The sequence below is a fragment of the Triticum dicoccoides genome, chromosome 7B (genome assembly GCF_002162155.2).
Source record: "Triticum dicoccoides isolate Atlit2015 ecotype Zavitan chromosome 7B, WEW_v2.0, whole genome shotgun sequence".
Lineage (NCBI taxonomy): Eukaryota > Viridiplantae > Streptophyta > Magnoliopsida > Poales > Poaceae > Triticum > Triticum dicoccoides.
The window spans coordinates 774290553-774308878 of NC_041393.1; the positions used below are offsets into that span (position 1 = coordinate 774290553).

The 18326-nt window shown below is 36.3% G+C and overlaps 1 pseudogene; it reads right to left on the reverse strand.

Annotated features, from left to right (window-relative positions):
* Positions 1–742: 742 nt before the first annotated feature.
* LOC119339794 lies at positions 743–18223 on the reverse strand (annotated as a pseudogene).
* Between the last annotated feature and the right edge of the window lie 103 nt (positions 18224–18326).

An 18326-nucleotide genomic window follows, 5' to 3' on the forward strand; every position in this document is an offset into this window, starting at 1 on the left:
CTCAACAATCTCCACCAATAACTGACAAGAATAAACTTGCACTCAAAAAACTATATGTATCCAGAAGCAGCCACCTAAAGTAGACATCAATTGTACTGAGTGCAAACGGATCAACTAAATTATATATAGATAACCTTATTCTATACTAATGAACAAAGAAACCTCCGTTGTGATAAAAAAACTGCCGATACAACACATTTCTTCAGGCATGATGGTACATGAAGATTAGTTGTCCACAAGTACAAGTACAACACAGCACACAAAAGATGCAAGCTACAACTAGTACCAACCATACGTGACGCTCCGAGGATAAGAGTAAGAATATAATAATATGCGTATTTAAGTCTTGGCAAAGGAGGTGGAGCCATTCATGGCCATGATTCGATAAATTAGCGATGAAGTGAACTGAGGGGTCAACCGACCACAAATGCAAGCGCTGAACTGCATGATAAGAGCTTGAGACACTCACTCCACCTCAGTGACAGGCAGTGGAGAGGAGGTTTGGTCCGTGGAAGCCTTCTGTTCGAAATAAATGAACAAGGAAAACTTTAATAAATCAATAAAGGGAGCTTTTTAATACATAAGATACATGCAAGATATAAAATTGTGAAATAAAAAGTACACAGAATGTTCATCTCTTTGAGCGTGAGCAGGTGAGGTGTTTACCTTTCTCTTTCTTTGTAATTGCAAATCTGAATGAAAATTAAACAATCTGTATTGAGTGGATATGCTCAATCTTTGGTCAGCTTTCTCCATCAGGTGATTGGCAACTCTTCTTCAAGAGTTCAGAATCATCCACGTACAGTTGGTTAAGAGAGGATGGTAAATCTGGTAAAGATGATATATTGGGGCATCCACAGATATGGAGTCTCCTCAAACATGAAAAACACTTCATATTTCCTGGCAAGGAAATCATTTCACAATTTTAAAATGACACGCAGTTGACAGATGATAAATCTGCTGATTCTTCAAATGAAAAGGATCACTCCTTGCCGCCTACAAGAGCGAGATTTCTTGGAACTGTACAACCTTCAGCTGAGAGGATGTGGGTGAGCAGTACGGGCCAGCTAACATCAAGGGTAGTCTTGACTCGCAAATGTGAGATACACTTCATATTCAGGTTCGAGACATACGCAAAACTTGCGATGGAAAGTTGCAGCGAAGACAACCCTTCAAGAAAGCACAGCTGATGAAGAGCTTCTGCACCACATCATGGAAAGATATACCAGGTGCGAGAAGTCACTACTGAAGAAATCAGCTGCAACCATGCAGTGTGCTATCTCCAGTGTCTCAAGGACAATGGCAAAAAATCTGATCCACGTGCCAAGTCTATAGAAGGGCAACTCCATAATGAAAAACTTGAAAGACTTGTAGCAGCTCGCAATCCCCCTAGTGATCGAAGGCACCAACATGAGTTGATGCTCAAGAACTGACAGAGAAGTGAGACCATCAAGGGGCAAACAGCTAATGCCCCATCTATAACGATGCACAAAGAAAGATGAAGCTGAGACAACCCTGATGGTGGAACCAGTGGCAGGTTGATGTTCCTTCTAAAAACAAGTCCCAACCTATCCTCGTGGCAATATACCCATGCCTTTATTATATCCTCTATTACCAATACTTCATCCCCCACTCTTTCTAGAGCACTTTTAATGGTTTGAAGACGAGAAATATCAGCATCCATCAATATCATCAAGGGCTTCAGAGATGAATGCTCTGACAATAGTACCTCCTTGATTTCTGATACCGAATACTCTTCCAACATGGAAGATAGCCGTGCCTTCAAGTCATATGTCACCATGGTGTTCTCCCTCAGGTTATGCTGTTTTAGCTCATCCTTGGAAATAAACATAAGCATCATGCATTTCTCAATTTGTAACTTCTCAAGGCTGGTTGGAAGTGAAGGTAATGTCTTCAGGTTTGGGACATGCTCTAGGAGAAGTGAGGATCAATTCCCAAAGAGTGTGGCATTGGATGGTAGGATTTGTAAGGCGCTGCAATTAACAAGATCAAGTGATTCCAAATTCTGGAAACAAGAATCCTCAAGTAACCAGCCTGCGTATTTTGCATGTCTGTAACCTTTGATAGTAAGGCCCTTAATTTGAGGTGGTGGCATCAGACCTTCCAGAGTTTCCAAATGTGAACTATAATGTGAAGCCATATCATCATTGTCACTCCATTCAAGGTGCAATCTCTCAAGTTGACTTTTCTGATGTAGCTTTGCTTCTAAGGCTTGATCCTTCCCGGTAACATTCTCGAGATTTGTGAGACATAAACCTCCACCAAGGTTGTTCATGTCTTTCAGTTGTCGCACCTCATAGCCCAACTGCTTTTGCACGCAAAATTGTCTGTTGTGTTGGAGTGAAATTAACTTTCATATGTGAGGAATTTCATCACATCCTTGAAGATATCTCAACTTAGTTAAGTTGAATAGTTTTTCAGGCAAAATTTTAATGTCGTCACTGCAATAAAGCAATTGCAGGTGGTAGAGAGCACACAATGATCCAGGCAATTCAGAGATTGAAGTTCCTCTGAGGTTCAAGTACCTAAGGTGCTTCAATTCACCAACAGATTCAGGTAGCTTGCTGCTGTTATAGAAGCGCAAATGTAGTACACACAACTTCTTCAAATTCTGCAGCACCTGCTGGAAAATGTCTCTTGCGTCATCTCTGTAAGTGGTTGAATGGAGATAAAGGTGCGTAAATGATGTAGTTTGCAGATAGATTGTTGATGTTGCTCCAAACTCTTAACATAGACAGACAAATGTTGAACAGTCAAAGGTATTGTTGCCACCTTATCATCTTCTAATCTGAAGCAGACCTTTTCAGACAAGGACTCTGCCAAATCATGAACAAGATCATGCATAACATATTCGGATCTGTTAACTCGTTGAAGGAACCAAACATTGACCATCTCATTAACGCAATCCCTCATAAGATCTTCCATTGTTTTGTTTGCATTGCATGAATCAATAAGTCCTACTAGTACCCTCATGTGAACCAACTCCTTAATGTAATACTGATGGCCTTATGGATATAAACTGCAATATAGAAAACACCTCTGCAAAACTTGGATCTAATTTCTCATAACTCCAAAGAAGTGCTCTACTGGGATCACTTAAGTTGTCAATCCTTAGAGCATCCTCCCATGCAGCCTTATCCTTTTTCCTGCTGAGTTGGGAACCCACAGTTTTTGCTGCCAGAGGAGATCTACCAAGTCTTTTCGCAAGTTTCTCTGCAAGAGTCTCTAGCTGCTCACGCAAGCTCTGGTCTCTGATTGCTGCGCCAGAAAAGGCATGGTCCTTAAAGAGTGCTAAGATATCGGTGTCTTCCATGTCTTGCAAATGAATCGTTTCATTACAACAAAGAGGAAATGGGAGACCAGAGTTTCTCCCACTCCATCTCATTGGTGTTTTCTTCAAACCAGACATCGTCCAACACAAGAAGGTATTTGTTTGATTTTTGCAGTATATCCCTTAATTTGCATTCACTACAAGAAATATGTCAACTAGTGACCTTCTGTCAGTGACCCTGGAAGTATTTGTCATAGATCTATGACCATTTGAGACCAATTGGTCAAAAGCTGTTCCGGGGGCTCCAAACCCTAAACCATTGCGACCATTCTGGTCAGAAAGGTCGTAATTTCCTTACACGAAATGGTCATAAAGCAAACAGTGCTGGTCCGCTGCCTTATTTATAGTTGTTAACGACCAATATAGATGGTCATAACCTTGTAGATTGTGGTGGGTTGTGATGACTAGGCGCCATCTCATCAGTTTTGCCTATGTTCATGTCCATGTGTCAATTTTTGTACTAGGTTGTGAAGCAACCTATATTTCTGTTATTCCAAAAATGCCCAAAAAATTCTCATAAATTGTTTGGATCATATCTTCATCAAATATGTCAAAAACCTTCCTTGCCTATTTCAAAAATAACTCAACAATATTCATTTTCCTATTCTGTTCAGAGCAGCACTTTGTGAAGGAAGTACCATTTTGGCATGTCCAAATGGTATCCATTTTCTACAATGCTTTCCTCTACCCAAATAGTCATCCTCCACCAAATGCCAGCTCAATCCATTCATTATTTTGAGCCCAGCTTCAACATTCGTATTTATGTCCAGTGTGGTACTTTGCAAAGCAAGTACCACCTAGGCTCCTCCTTTTGAGCTGAAAATTTGTGAAGATGGTCTTCTTAGTAACTGATCATCCTCAGCCAAAAATCACGCCCATTAGCCATGTGCATTTCCCGTAACGCTAATCAAACACTTGGCTGCTTATTCATGTTTGAGCATCGATCGGTCTCCTCGTAAGAATCTTATGTTGTGATTTTCTTCCTAGTACCTACCTAGGGAGTGCCCAACCCACTAGACATGCCTAGGCCGCCCAGAACACATGGCAATGCCACAGTCACGCGGTGACCACGCGGCGGGCATGCGAGTTTATGCGCTCTAGAGTTGGGGCCCTCGCCCACCGTCCAAACCTCGACGTATCGCCGCCAAACCATGTATTTATGATTAAATAGGTACTTGTGTAATTAGAAATGATTTTTGGAAAAAATAAATGGCAAACTATGAGGCAGCTGCAGTTCAAACTATGAATCAGCAGGAATTTGTCTTTTTCACCAGAGGTGGATCAAAACTTTTGACACCCAACAATTTTGTCAATTGTGCATTAAATATGGCCTAGTATTTTATAAAATTGATTTGGTCCAATTTTGCAACAAATATATGGTAGGTCTTTCACAAAAAAAAAACTCATTTCAGGCACTCGGAAAATGGAAAACAAATTTTTCGTGTAAAGAAAATGAAAACTTCTTTAGGAAACATTGTTTGCCATTCCAAGATGCACCCTTGTGCACAATATGAGATTATTTGAACAAACTATGCCATAAAGTGGCCATAAGATTGATAATTTGGCTTGAAAGCCATGAATCTTCACGCATGATAGCTTCTGTTTGAGAACACTTTTTTAAAATAATTTTATATTACAATTTTATTATTTTTCTGGAAACTTGGCACAGATAATGACAGAATGCGAAGGTTTTCCAATTTTTTGATTTTTTTTTGAATTTTTTATGCCTGTTTCAAAATGTGGTCAAAACGGCGGGCTTGAACGTTCCTAGCTAGTGGTTGAATCTTGGAAAACTTTTGATGTTTCTCTAATTAAATAGATACTTATGTACCTAGAAATGATTTTTCGAAAAAATAAATAGCAAACTATGAGGCAGCTGCAGTTCAAATTTGACCCGCTTATAACTAAATCGGCGGGAATTTGTCTTTTTCACCAGAGGGGGATCAAAAAATTTTAGACCCAACCATTTGGTCAATTATGCATTAAATATGGCCTAGTATGTTAGAAAAATGATTTGGTCCAATTTTGCAAGAATTATTTGGTAGGTCCTTCAAAAAAAAACTCATTTCAGGCACTTGGAAAATGGAAAATGAATTTTCCGTGTAAAGAAAATGAAAACTTCCTTAGGAAACATTGTTTGCCATTCCCAGATGCACCCTTGTGCACAATATGAGATTATTTGAATAAACTATGCCATGAATGTGGCCATAAGATTGATAATTTGGCTTGACAGCCATGAATCTTCACGTATGATAGTTTATTTTTGAGAACACATTTTAAAAATAATTTCGTATTACAAGTTTATTATTTTTCCTGGAAACTTGGTCACATATAATGACACAATGCGAAATTTTTCCAATTTTTTGATTTTTTTTGAATTTTTTATGCCTGTTTCAAAATGCTGTCAAAATGGCGGGCTTGACCGTTCTTAGCTAGTGGTTGAATCATGGAAAACTTTTGATGTTTCTCTAATTAAATAGATACTTATGTACCTAGAAATGATTTTTGGAAAAAAAATAGCAAACTATGAGGCAATTGCAGTTCAAATTTGACCCGCTTCCACCTGAATCGGCGGGAATTTGTCTTTTTCACCAGAGATGGATCAAAAGTTTTTACACCCGACCATTTGGTCAATTGTTCCTTAAATATGGCCTAGTATTTTAGAAAAATGATTTGGTCCAATTTTGCAAGAATTATTTGGTAGGTCCTTCACAAAAAAAACTCATTTCAGGCACTCGGAAAATGGAAAATGAATTTTCCGTGTAAAGACAATGAAAACTTCCTTAGGAAACATTGTTTGCCATTCCAAGATGCACCCTTGTGCACAATATGAGATTATTTGAATAAACTATGCCATGAATGTGGCCATAAGATTGATAATTTGGCTTGACAGCCATGAATCTTCACGTATGATAGTTTATTTTTGAGAACACATTTTAAAAATAATTTCGTATTACAAGTTTATTATTTTTCCTGGAAACTTGGTCACATATAATGACACAATGCGAAATTTTTCCAATTTTTTGATTTTTTTTGAATTTTTTATGCCTGTTTCAAAATGCGGTCAAAATGGCGGGCTTGACCGTTCTTAGCTAGTGGTTGAATCATGGAAAACTTTTGATGTTTCTCTAATTAAATAGATACTTATGTACCTAGAAATGATTTTTGGAAAAAAAATAGCAAACTATGAGGCAATTGCAGTTCAAATTTGACCCGCTTCCACCTGAATCGGCGGGAATTTGTCTTTTTCACCAGAGATGGATCAAAAGTTTTTACACCCGACCATTTGGTCAATTGTTCCTTAAATATGGCCTAGTATTTTAGAAAAATGATTTGGTCCAATTTTGCAAGAATTATTTGGTAGGTCCTTCACAAAAAAAACTCATTTCAGGCACTCGGAAAATGGAAAATGAATTTTCCGTGTAAAGAAAATGAAAACTTCCTTAGGAAACATTGTTTGCCATTCCAAGATGCACCCTTGTGCACAATATGAGATTATTTGAATAAACTATGCCATGAATGTGGCCATAAGATTGATAATATTGCTTGAAAGCCATGAATCTTCACGCATGATAGCTTATGTTTGAGAACACTTTTTTAAAATAATTTCGTATTACAAGTTTATTATTTTTCCTGGAAACTTGGTCACATATAATGACACAATGCGAAAGTTTTCCAATTTTTTGATTTTTTTTGAATTTTTTATGCCTGTTTCGAAATGCGTTCAAAACGGCGGGCTTGACCGTTCCTAGCTAGTGGTTGAATCTTGGAAAACTTTTGATGTTTCTCTAATTAAATAGATACTTATGTACCTAGAAATGATTTTAGAAAAAAATAAATAGCAAATTATGAGGCAACTGCAGTTCAAATTTGACCCGCTTCCAACTGAATCGGCGGGAATTCGTCTTTTTCACCAGAGGTGGATCAAAAAATTTTACACCCAACCATTTGGTCAATTGTGCATTAAATATGTCCTAGTATTTTAGAAAAATTATTTGGTCCAATTTTGCAAGAATTATTTGGTAGGTCCTTCACAAAAAAAAACTCATTTCAGGCACTCGGAAAATGGAAAATGAATTTTCCGTGTAAAGAAAATGAAAACTTCCTTAGGAAACATTGTTTGACATTCCAAGATGCACCCTTGTTCACAATATGAGATTATTTGAATAAACTATGCCATGAATGTGGCCATAAGATTGATAATGTTGCTTGAAAGCCATGAATCTTCACGCATGATAGCTTATTTTTGAGAACACTTTTTTAAAATAATTTCGTATTACAAGTTTATTATTTTTCCTGGAAACTTTGTCACACATATTGACACAATGCGAAGATTTTCCAATTTTTTGATTCTTTTTCGAATCTTTTATGCCTGTTTCAAAATGCGGTCAAATCGGCGGGCTTGACCGTTCCTAGCTAGTGGTTGAATCTTGGAAAACATTTAATGTTTCTCTAATTAAATAGATATTTATGTACCTAGAAATGATTTTTGGAAAAAATAAATAGCAAACAATGAGGCAGTTGCAGTTCAAATTTGACCCGCTTCCAACTGAATCGGCGGGAATTTGTCTTTTTCACCAGAGGTGGATCAAAACTTTTTACACCCAACCATTTGGTCAATTGTGCATTAAATATGGCCTAGTATTTTAGAAAAATGATTTGGTCCAATTTTGCAAGAATTATTTGGTAGGTCCTTCACAAAAAACCTCACTTGGGGCACTCGAAAAATGGAAAATGGCTGTTTTGTGCAATGAAAGTGAAAACTACCTTAGGCAACATTGTTTGGAATTCCAAGATGCACCCTTGTGCACAATATGGGATCATTTCAACAAACTATGCCATGAATGTGGCCATAAGATTGATCATATGGCTTGAAAGCCATGAATCTTCACGCATGATAGCTCATTTTTTAGAACACTTTTTAAAAATAATTTCCGTATTACAAGTTTATTATATTTCCTGGAAATTTGGTCACATATAATGACACAATGCGAAGGTTTTCCATTTTTCTGATATTTTTTTGAATTTTTTATGCCCGTTTCAAAATGCGTTCAAAACAGCGGGCTCGACCATTCCTAGCTAGTGGTCGAATCTTGGAAGTTTTTTGATGTTTCTCTTATTAAATAGATACTTTTGTATCTAGAAATTAATTTTGGAAAAAATAAAGAGCAAACTATGAGGCAGCTGCAGTTCAAATTTGACCCGCTTCCAACTAAATCGGCGAAAATTTGTCTTTTTCACCAAAGGTGGAACAAAGCTTTTAACACCCAATCATTTAGTCAACTGAACATTAAATATGACCTAAGATTTTATAAAATTGATATGGCCCAAATTTGCAACAAATATTTGCTAGGTTCTTCATGAAAAAATCATTTTGGTCACTTGAAAAATAATTCTCTTACATAAAACTTATTTCTGAGAACAATTTTTTATGATATTTGCATTATTCAAAGTTTGTTATTCTTACTGAAAAGTAGGTCACACTTGGTAACACAATGCAAATTTTTTTGATTTCTATTTGTTTTTATAGTTGTTAACGACCAATATAGATGGTCATAACCTTGTAGATTGTGGTGGATTGTGATGACTAGGCGCCATCTCATCAGTTTTGCCTATGTGTCATGTCCATGTGTCAATTTTTGTACTAGGTTGTGAAGCAACCTATATTTCTGTTATTCCAAAAATGCCCAAAAAATTCTCATAAATTGTTTGGATCATATCTTCATCAAATATGTCAAAAACCTTCCTTGCCTATTTCAAAAATAACTCAACAATATTCATTTTCCTATTCTGTTCAGAGAAGCACTTTGTGAAGGAAGTACCATTTTGGCATGTCCAAATGGTATCCATTTTCTACAATGCTTTCCTCTACCCAAATACTCATCCTCCACCAAATGCCAGCTCAATCCATTCATTATTTTGAGCCCAGCTTCAACATTCGTATTTATGTCCACTGTGGTACTTTGCAAAGCAAGTACCACCTAGGCTCCTCCTTTTGAGCTGAAAATTTGTGAAGATGGTCTTCTTAGTAACTGATCATCCTCAGCCAAAAATCACGCCCATTAGCCATGTGCATTTCCCGTAACGCTAATCAAACACTTGGCTGCTTATTCATGTTTGAGCATCGATCGGTCTCCTCGTAAGAATCTTATGTTGTGATTTTCTTCCTAGCACCTACCTAGGGAGTGCCCAACCCACTAGACATGCCTAGGCCGCCCAGAACACATGGCAATGCCACAGTCACGCGGTGACCACGCGGCGGGCATGCGAGTTTATGCGCTCTAGAGTTGGGGCCCTCGCCCACCGTCCAAACCTCGACGTATCGCCGCCAAACCATGTATTTATGATTAAATAGGTACTTGTGTAATTAGAAATGATTTTTGGAAAAAATAAATGGCAAACTATGAGGCAGCTGCAGTTCAAACTATGAATCAGCAGGAATTTGTCTTTTTCACCAGAGGTGGATCAAAACTTTTGACACCCAACAATTTTGTCAATTGTGCATTAAATATGGCCTAGTATTTTATAAAATTGATTTGGTCCAATTTTGCAACAAATATATGGTAGGTCTTTCACAAAAAAAAACTCATTTCAGGCACTCGGAAAATGGAAAATAAATTTTTCGTGTAAAGAAAATGAAAACTTCTTTAGGAAACATTGTTTGCCATTCCAAGATGCACCCTTGTGCACAATATGAGATTATTTGAACAAACTATGCCATAAAGTGGCCATAAGATTGATAATTTGGCTTGAAAGCCATGAATCTTCACGCATGATAGCTTCTGTTTGAGAACACTTTTTTAAAATAATTTTATATTACAATTTTATTATTTTTCTGGAAACATGGCACAGATAATGACAGAATGCGAAGGTTTTCCAATTTTTTGATTTTTTTTTGAATTTTTTATGCCTGTTTCAAAATGTGGTCAAAACGGCGGGCTTGAACGTTCCTAGCTAGTGGTTGAATCTTGGAAAACTTTTGATGTTTCTCTAATTAAATAGATACTTATGTACCTAGAAATGATTTTTCGAAAAAATAAATAGCAAACTATGAGGCAGCTGCAGTTCAAATTTGACCCGCTTCCAACTAAATCGGCGGGAATTTGTCTTTTTCACCAGAGGGGGATCAAAAAATTTTACACCCAACCATTTGGTCAATTATGCATTAAATATGGCCTAGTATGTTAGAAAAATGATTTGGTCCAATTTTGCAAGAATTATTTGGTAGGTCCTTCACAAAAAAACTCATTTCAGGCACTTGGAAAATGGAAAATGAATTTTCCGTGTAAAGAAAATGAAAACTTCCTTAGGAAACATTGTTTGCCATTCCAAGATGCACCCTTGTGCACAATATGAGATTATTTGAATAAACTATGCCATGAATGTGGCCATAAGATTGATAATTTGGCTTGACAGCCATGAATCTTCACGTATGATAGTTTATTTTTGAGAACACATTTTAAAAATAATTTCGTATTACAAGTTTACTATTTTTCCTGGAAACTTGGTCACATATAATGACACAATGCGAAATTTTTCCAATTTTTTGATTTTTTTTGAATTTTTTATGCCTGTTTCAAAATGCGGTCAAAATGGCGGGCTTGACCGTTCTTAGCTAGTGGTTGAATCTTGGAAAACTTTTGATGTTTCTCTAATTAAATAGATACTTATGTACCTAGAAATGATTTTTGGAAAAAAATAGCAAACTATGAGGCAATTGCAGTTCAAATTTGACCCGCTTCCACCTGAATCGGCGGGAATTTGTCTTTTTCACCAGAGATGGATCAAAAGTTTTTACACCCGACCATTTGGTCAATTGTTCCTTAAATATGGCCTAGTATTTTAAAAAATGATTTGGTCCAATTTTGCAAGAATTATTTGGTAGGTCCTTCACAAAAAAAAACTCATTTCAGGCACTCGGAAAATGGAAAATGAATTTTCCGTGTAAAGAAAATGAAAACTTCCTTAGGAAACATTGTTTGCCATTCCAAGATGCACCCCTGTGCACAATATGAGATTATTTGAATAAACTATGCCATGAATGTGGCCATAAGATTGATAATGTTGCTTGAAAGCCATGAATCTTCACGCATGATAGCTTATGTTTGAGAACACTTTTTTAAAATAATTTCGTATTACAAGTTTATTATTTTTCCTGGAAACTTGGTCACATATAATGACACAATGCGAAGGTTTTCCAATTTTTTGATTTTTTTTGAATTTTTTATGCCTGTTTCGAAATGCGTTCAAAACGGCGGGCTTGACCGTTCCTAGCTAGTGGTTGAATCTTGGAAAACTTTTGATGTTTCTCTAATTAAATAGATACTTATGTACCTAGAAATGATTTTAGAAAAAAATAAATAGCAATATATGAGGCAACTGCAGTTCAAATTTGACCCGCTTCCCACTGAATCGGCGGGAATTCGTCTTTTTCACCAGAGGTGGATCAACAAATTTTACACCCAACCATTTGGTCAATTGTGCATTAAATATGTCCTAGTATTTTAGAAAAATGATTTGGTCCAATTTTGCAAAAAATATTTGGTAGGTCCTTCACAAAAAAAAACTCATTTCAGGCACTCGGAAAATGGAAAATGAATTTTCCGTGTAAAGAAAATGAAAACTTCCTTAGGAAACATTGTTTGACATTCCAAGATGCACCCTTGTTCACAATATGAGATTATTTGAATAAACTATGCCATGAATGTGGCCATAAGATTGATAATGTTGCTTGAAAGCCATGAATCTTCACGCATGATAGCTTATTTTTGAGAACACTTTTTTAAAATAATTTCGTATTACAAGTTTATTATTTTTCCTGGAAACTTTGTCACACATATTGACACAATGTGAAGATTTTCCAATTTTTTGATTCTTTTTTGAATCTTTTATGCCTGTTTCAAAATGCGGTCAAATCGGCGGGCTTGACCGTTCCTAGCTAGTGGTTGAATCTTGGAAAACTTTTAATGTTTCTCTAATTAAATAGATATTTATGTACCTAGAAATGATTTTTGGAAAAAATAAATAGCAAACAATGAGGCAGTTGCAGTTCAAATTTGACCCGCTTCCAACTGAATCGGCGGGAATTTGTCTTTTTCACCAGAGGTGGATCAAAACTTTTTACACCCAACCATTTGGTCAATTGTGCATTAAATATGGCCTAGTATTTTAGAAAAATGATTTGGTCCAATTTTGCAAGAATTATTTGGTAGGTCCTTCACAAAAAACCTCACTTGGGGCACTCGAAAAATGGAAAATGGCTCTTTTGTGCAATGAAAGTGAAAACTACCTTAGGCAACATTGTTTGGAATTCCAAGATGCACCCTTGTGCACAATATGGGATCATTTGAACAAACTATGCCATGAATGTGGCCATAAGATTGATCATATGGCTTGAAAGCCATGAATCTTCACGCATGATAGCTCATTTTTTAGAACACTTTTTAAAAATAATTTCCGTATTACAAGTTTATTATATTTCCTGGAAATTTGGTCACATATAATGACACAATGCGAAGGTTTTCCATTTTTCTGATATTTTTTTGAATTTTTTATGCCCGTTTCAAAATGCGTTCAAAACAGCGGGCTCGACCATTCCTAGCTAGTGGTCGAATCTTGGAAGTTTTTTGATGTTTCTCTTATTAAATAGATACTTTTGTATCTAGAAATTAATTTTGGAAAAAATAAAGAGCAAACTATGAGGCAGCTGCAGTTCAAATTTGACCCGCTTCCAACTAAATCGGCGAAAATTTGTCTTTTTCACCAAAGGTGGAACAAAGCTTTTAACACCCAATCATTTAGTCAACTGAACATTAAATATGACCTAAGATTTTATAAAATTGATATGGCCCAAATTTGCAAGAAATATTTGCTAGGTTCTTCATGAAAAAATCATTTTGGTCACTTGAAAAATAATTCTCTTACATAAAACTTATTTCTGAGAACAATTTTTTATGATATTTGCATTATTCAAAGTTTGTTATTCTTACTGAAAAGTAGGTCACACTTGGTAACACAATGCAAAAAATTTTGATTTCTATTTGTTTTTATAGTTGTTAACGACCAATATAGATGGTCATAACCTTGTAGATTGTGGTGGGTTGTGATGACTAGGTGCCATCTCATCAGTTTTGCCTATGTGTCATGTCCATGTGTCAATTTTTGTACTAGGTTGTGAAGCAACCTATATTTCTGTTATTCCAAAAATGCCCAAAAAATTCTCATAAATTGTTTGGATCATATCTTCATCAAATATGTCAAAAACCTTCCTTGCCTATTTCAAAAATAACTCAACAATATTCATTTTCCTATTCTGTTCAGAGAAGCACTTTGTGAAGGAAGTACCATTTTGGCATGTCCAAATGGTATCCATTTTCTACAATGCTTTCCTCTACCCAAATACTCATCCTCCACCAAATGCCAGCTCAATCCATTCATTATTTTGAGCCCAGCTTCAACATTCGTATTTATGTCCAGTGTGGTACTTTGCAAAGCAAGTACCACCTAGGCTCCTCCTTTTGAGCTGAAAATTTGTGAAGATGGTCTTCTTAGTAACTGATCATCCTCAGCCAAAAATCACGCCCATTAGCCATGTGCATTTCTCGTAACGCTAATCAAACACTTGGCTGCTTATTCATGTTTGAGCATCGATCGGTCTCCTCGTAAGAATCTTATGTTGTGATTTTCTTCCTAGCACCTACCTAGGGAGTGCCCAACCCACTAGACATGCCTAGGCCGCCCAGAACACATGGCAATGCCACAGTCACGCGGTGACCACGCGGCGGGCATGCGAGTTTATGCGCTCTAGAGTTGGGGCCCTCGCCCACCGTGCAAACCTCGACGTATCGCCGCCAAACCATGTATTTATGATTAAATAGGTACTTGTGTAATTAGAAATGATTTTTGGAAAAAATAAATGGCAAACTATGAGGCAGCTGCAGTTCAAACTATGAATCAGCAGGAATTTGTCTTTTTCACCAGAGGTGGATCAAAACTTTTGACACCCAACAATTTTGTCAATTGTGCATTAAATATGGCCTAGTATTTTATAAAATTGATTTGGTCCAATTTTGCAACAAATATATGGTAGGTCTTTCACAAAAAAACTCATTTCAGGCACTCGGAAAATGGAAAATAAATTTTTCGTGTAAAGAAAATGAAAACTTCTTTAGGAAACATTGTTTGCCATTCCAAGATGCACCCTTGTGCACAATATGAGATTATTTGAACAAACTATGCCATAAAGTGGCCATAAGATTGATAATTTGGCTTGAAAGCCATGAATCTTCACGCATGATAGCTTCTGTTTGAGAACACTTTTTTAAAATAATTTTATATTACAATTTTATTATTTTTCTGGAAACTTGGCACAGATAATGACAGAATGCGAAGGTTTTCCAATTTTTTGATTTTTTTTGAATTTTTTATGCCTGTTTCAAAATGTGGTCAAAACGGCGGGCTTGAACGTTCCTAGCTAGTGGTTGAATCTTGGAAAACTTTTGATGTTTCTCTAATTAAATAGATACTTATGTACCTAGAAATGATTTTTCGAAAAAATAAATAGCAAACTATGAGGCAGTTGCAGTTCAAATTTGACCCGCTTCCAACTAAATCGGCGGGAATTTGTCTTTTTCACCAGAGGGGGATCAAAAAATTTTACACCCAACCATTTGGTCAATTATGCATTAAATATGGCCTAGTATGTTAGAAAAATGATTTGGTCCAATTTTGCAAGAATTATTTGGTAGGTCCTTCACAAAAAAACTCATTTCAGGCACTTGGAAAATGGAAAATGAATTTTCCGTGTAAAGAAAATGAAAACTTCCTTAGGAAACATTGTTTGCCATTCCAAGATGCACCCTTGTGCACAATATGAGATTATTTGAATAAACTATGCCATGAATGTGGCCATAAGATTGATAATTTGGCTTGACAGCCATGAATCTTCACGTATGATAGTTTATTTTTGAGAACACATTTTAAAAATAATTTCGTATTACAAGTTTATTTTTTTCCTGGAAACTTGGTCACATATAATGACACAATGCGAAATTTTTCCAATTTTTTGATTTTTTTTGAATTTTTTATGCCTATTTCAAAATGCGGTCAAAATGGCGGGTTTGACCGTTCTTAGCTAGTGGTTGAATCTTGGAAAACTTTTGATGTTTCTCTAATTAAATAGATACTTATGTACCTAGAAATGATTTTTGGAAAAAATAGCAAACTATGAGGCAATTGCAGTTCAAATTTGACCCGCTTCCACCTGAATCGGCGGGAATTTGTCTTTTTCACCAGAGATGGATCAAAAGTTTTTACACCCGACCATTTGGTCAATTGTTCCTTAAATATGGCCTAGTATTTTAGAAAAATGATTTGGTCCAATTTTGCAAGAATTATTTGGTAGGTCCTTCACAAAAAAAACTCATTTCAGGCACTCGGAAAATGGAAAATGAATTTTCCGTGTAAAGAAAATGAAAACTTCCTTAGGAAACATTGTTTGCCATTCCAAGATGCACCCTTGTGCACAATATGAGATTATTTGAATAAACTATGCCATGAATGTGGCCATAAGATTGATAATGTTGCTTGAAAGCCATGAATCTTCACGCATGATAGCTTATGTTTGAGAACACTTTTTTAAAATAATTTCGTATTACAAGTTTATTATTTTTCCTGGAAACTTGGTCACATATAATGACACAATGCGAAGGTTTTCCAATTTTTTGATTTTTTTGAATTTTTTATGCCTGTTTCGAAATGCGTTCAAAACGGCGGGCTTGACCGTTCCTAGCTAGTGGTTGAATCTTGGAAAACTTTTGATGTTTCTCTAATTAAATAGATACTTATGTACCTAGAAATGATTTTAGAAAAAAATAAATAGCAAATTATGAGGCAACTGCAGTTCAAATTTGACCCGCTTCCAACTGAATCGGCGGGAATTCGTCTTTTTCACCAGAGGTGGGTCAAAAAATTTTACACCCAACCATTTGGTCAATTGTGCATTAAATATGTCCTAGTATTTTAGAAAAATGATTTGGTCCAATTTTGCAAGAATTATTTGGTAGGTCCTTCACAAAAAAAAACTCATTTCAGGCACTCGGAAAATGGAAAATGAATTTTCCGTGTAAAGAAAATGAAAACTTCCTTAGGAAACATTGTTTGACATTCCAAGATGCACCCTTGTTCACAATATGATATTATTTGAATAAACTATGCCATGAATGTGGCCATAAGATTGATAATGTTGCTTGAAAGCCATGAATCTTTACGCATGATAGCTTATTTTTGAGAACACTTTTTTAAAATAATTTCGTATTACAAGTTTATTATTTTTCCTGGAAACTTTGTCACACATATTGACACAATGTGAAGATTTTCCAATTTTTTGATTCTTTTTTGAATCTTTTATGCCTGTTTCAAAATGCGGTCAAATCGGCGGGCTTGACCGTTCCTAGCTAGTGGTTGAATCTTGGAAAACTTTTAATGTTTCTCTAATTAAATAGATATTTATGTACCTAGAAATGATTTTTGGAAAAAATAAATAGCAAACAATGAGGCAGTTGCAGTTCAAATTTGACCCGCTTCCAACTGAATCGGCGGGAATTTGTCTTTTTCACCAGAGGTGGATCAAAACTTTTTACACCCAACCATTTGGTCAATTGTGCATTAAATATGGCCTAGTATTTTAGAAAAATGATTTGGTCCAATTTTGCAAGAATTATTTGGTAGGTCCTTCACAAAAAACCTCACTTGGGGCACTCGAAAAATGGAAAATGGCTCTTTTGTGCAATGAAAGTGAAAACTACCTTAGGCAACATTGTTTGGAATTCCAAGATGCACCCTTGTGCACAATATGGGATCATTTGAACAAACTATGCCATGAATGTGGCCATAAGATTGATCATATGGCTTGAAAGCCATGAATCTTCACGCATGATAGCTCATTTTTTAGAACACTTTTTAAAAATAATTTCCGTATTACAAGTTTATTATATTTCCTGGAAATTTGGTCACATATAATGACACAATGCGAAGGTTTTCCATTTTTCTGATATTTTTTTGAATTTTTTATGCCCGTTTCAAAATGCGTTCAAAACAGCGGGCTCGACCATTCCTAGCTAGTGGTCGAATCTTGGAAGTTTTTTGATGTTTCTCTTATTAAATAGATACTTTTGTATCTAGAAATTAATTTTGGAAAAAATAAAGAGCAAACTATGAGGCAGCTGCAGTTCAAATTTGACCCGCTTCCAACTAAATCGGCGAAAATTTGTCTTTTTCACCAAAGGTGGAACAAAGCTTTTAACACCCAATCATTTAGTCAACTGAACATTAAATATGACCTAAGATTTTATAAAATTGATATGGCCCAAATTTGCAACAAATATTTGCTAGGTTCTTCATGAAAAAATCATTTTGGTCACTTGAAAAATAATTCTCTTACATAAAACTTATTTCTGAGAACAATTTTTTATGATATTTGCATTATTCAAAGTTTGTTATTCTTACTGAAAAGTAGGTCACACTTGGTAACACAATGCAAATTTTTTTGATTTCTATTTGTTTTTATAAATTTTCTAGGCCGTCAAATAGCAGACATGTGTTAACATCTTATTTTCAATCGATTTTGACCAATTTAAATGGTCTTAAAATCATCAAAAGGGTACTGCGTTTTGATTGGTCCAAAACCATCTCACGCGATCATGGATGAGCACCGTCGGATGCGCCCGGATCCAACGGCAGCCCACACCCCCCCTCGTCTCTCTCTCCCCCTCCCTCTCATCCTCGTGCACCCACGAAAACCCTAGCTCACTTATCCCCATCGCCGCTGCCGCTCCCGCTCCCTTTTCCCCGCCGCGGCCTGTCTCCTCCCATCGTACTCCTCCCTTGTCCTCGTCTCGTCGCCGCCGCCACCTTCTCCCCGTCCCCGTCCTCCTTCCGCGGGGCGCGGTCCCCTCTCCCCTCCCCGCCCAATCCC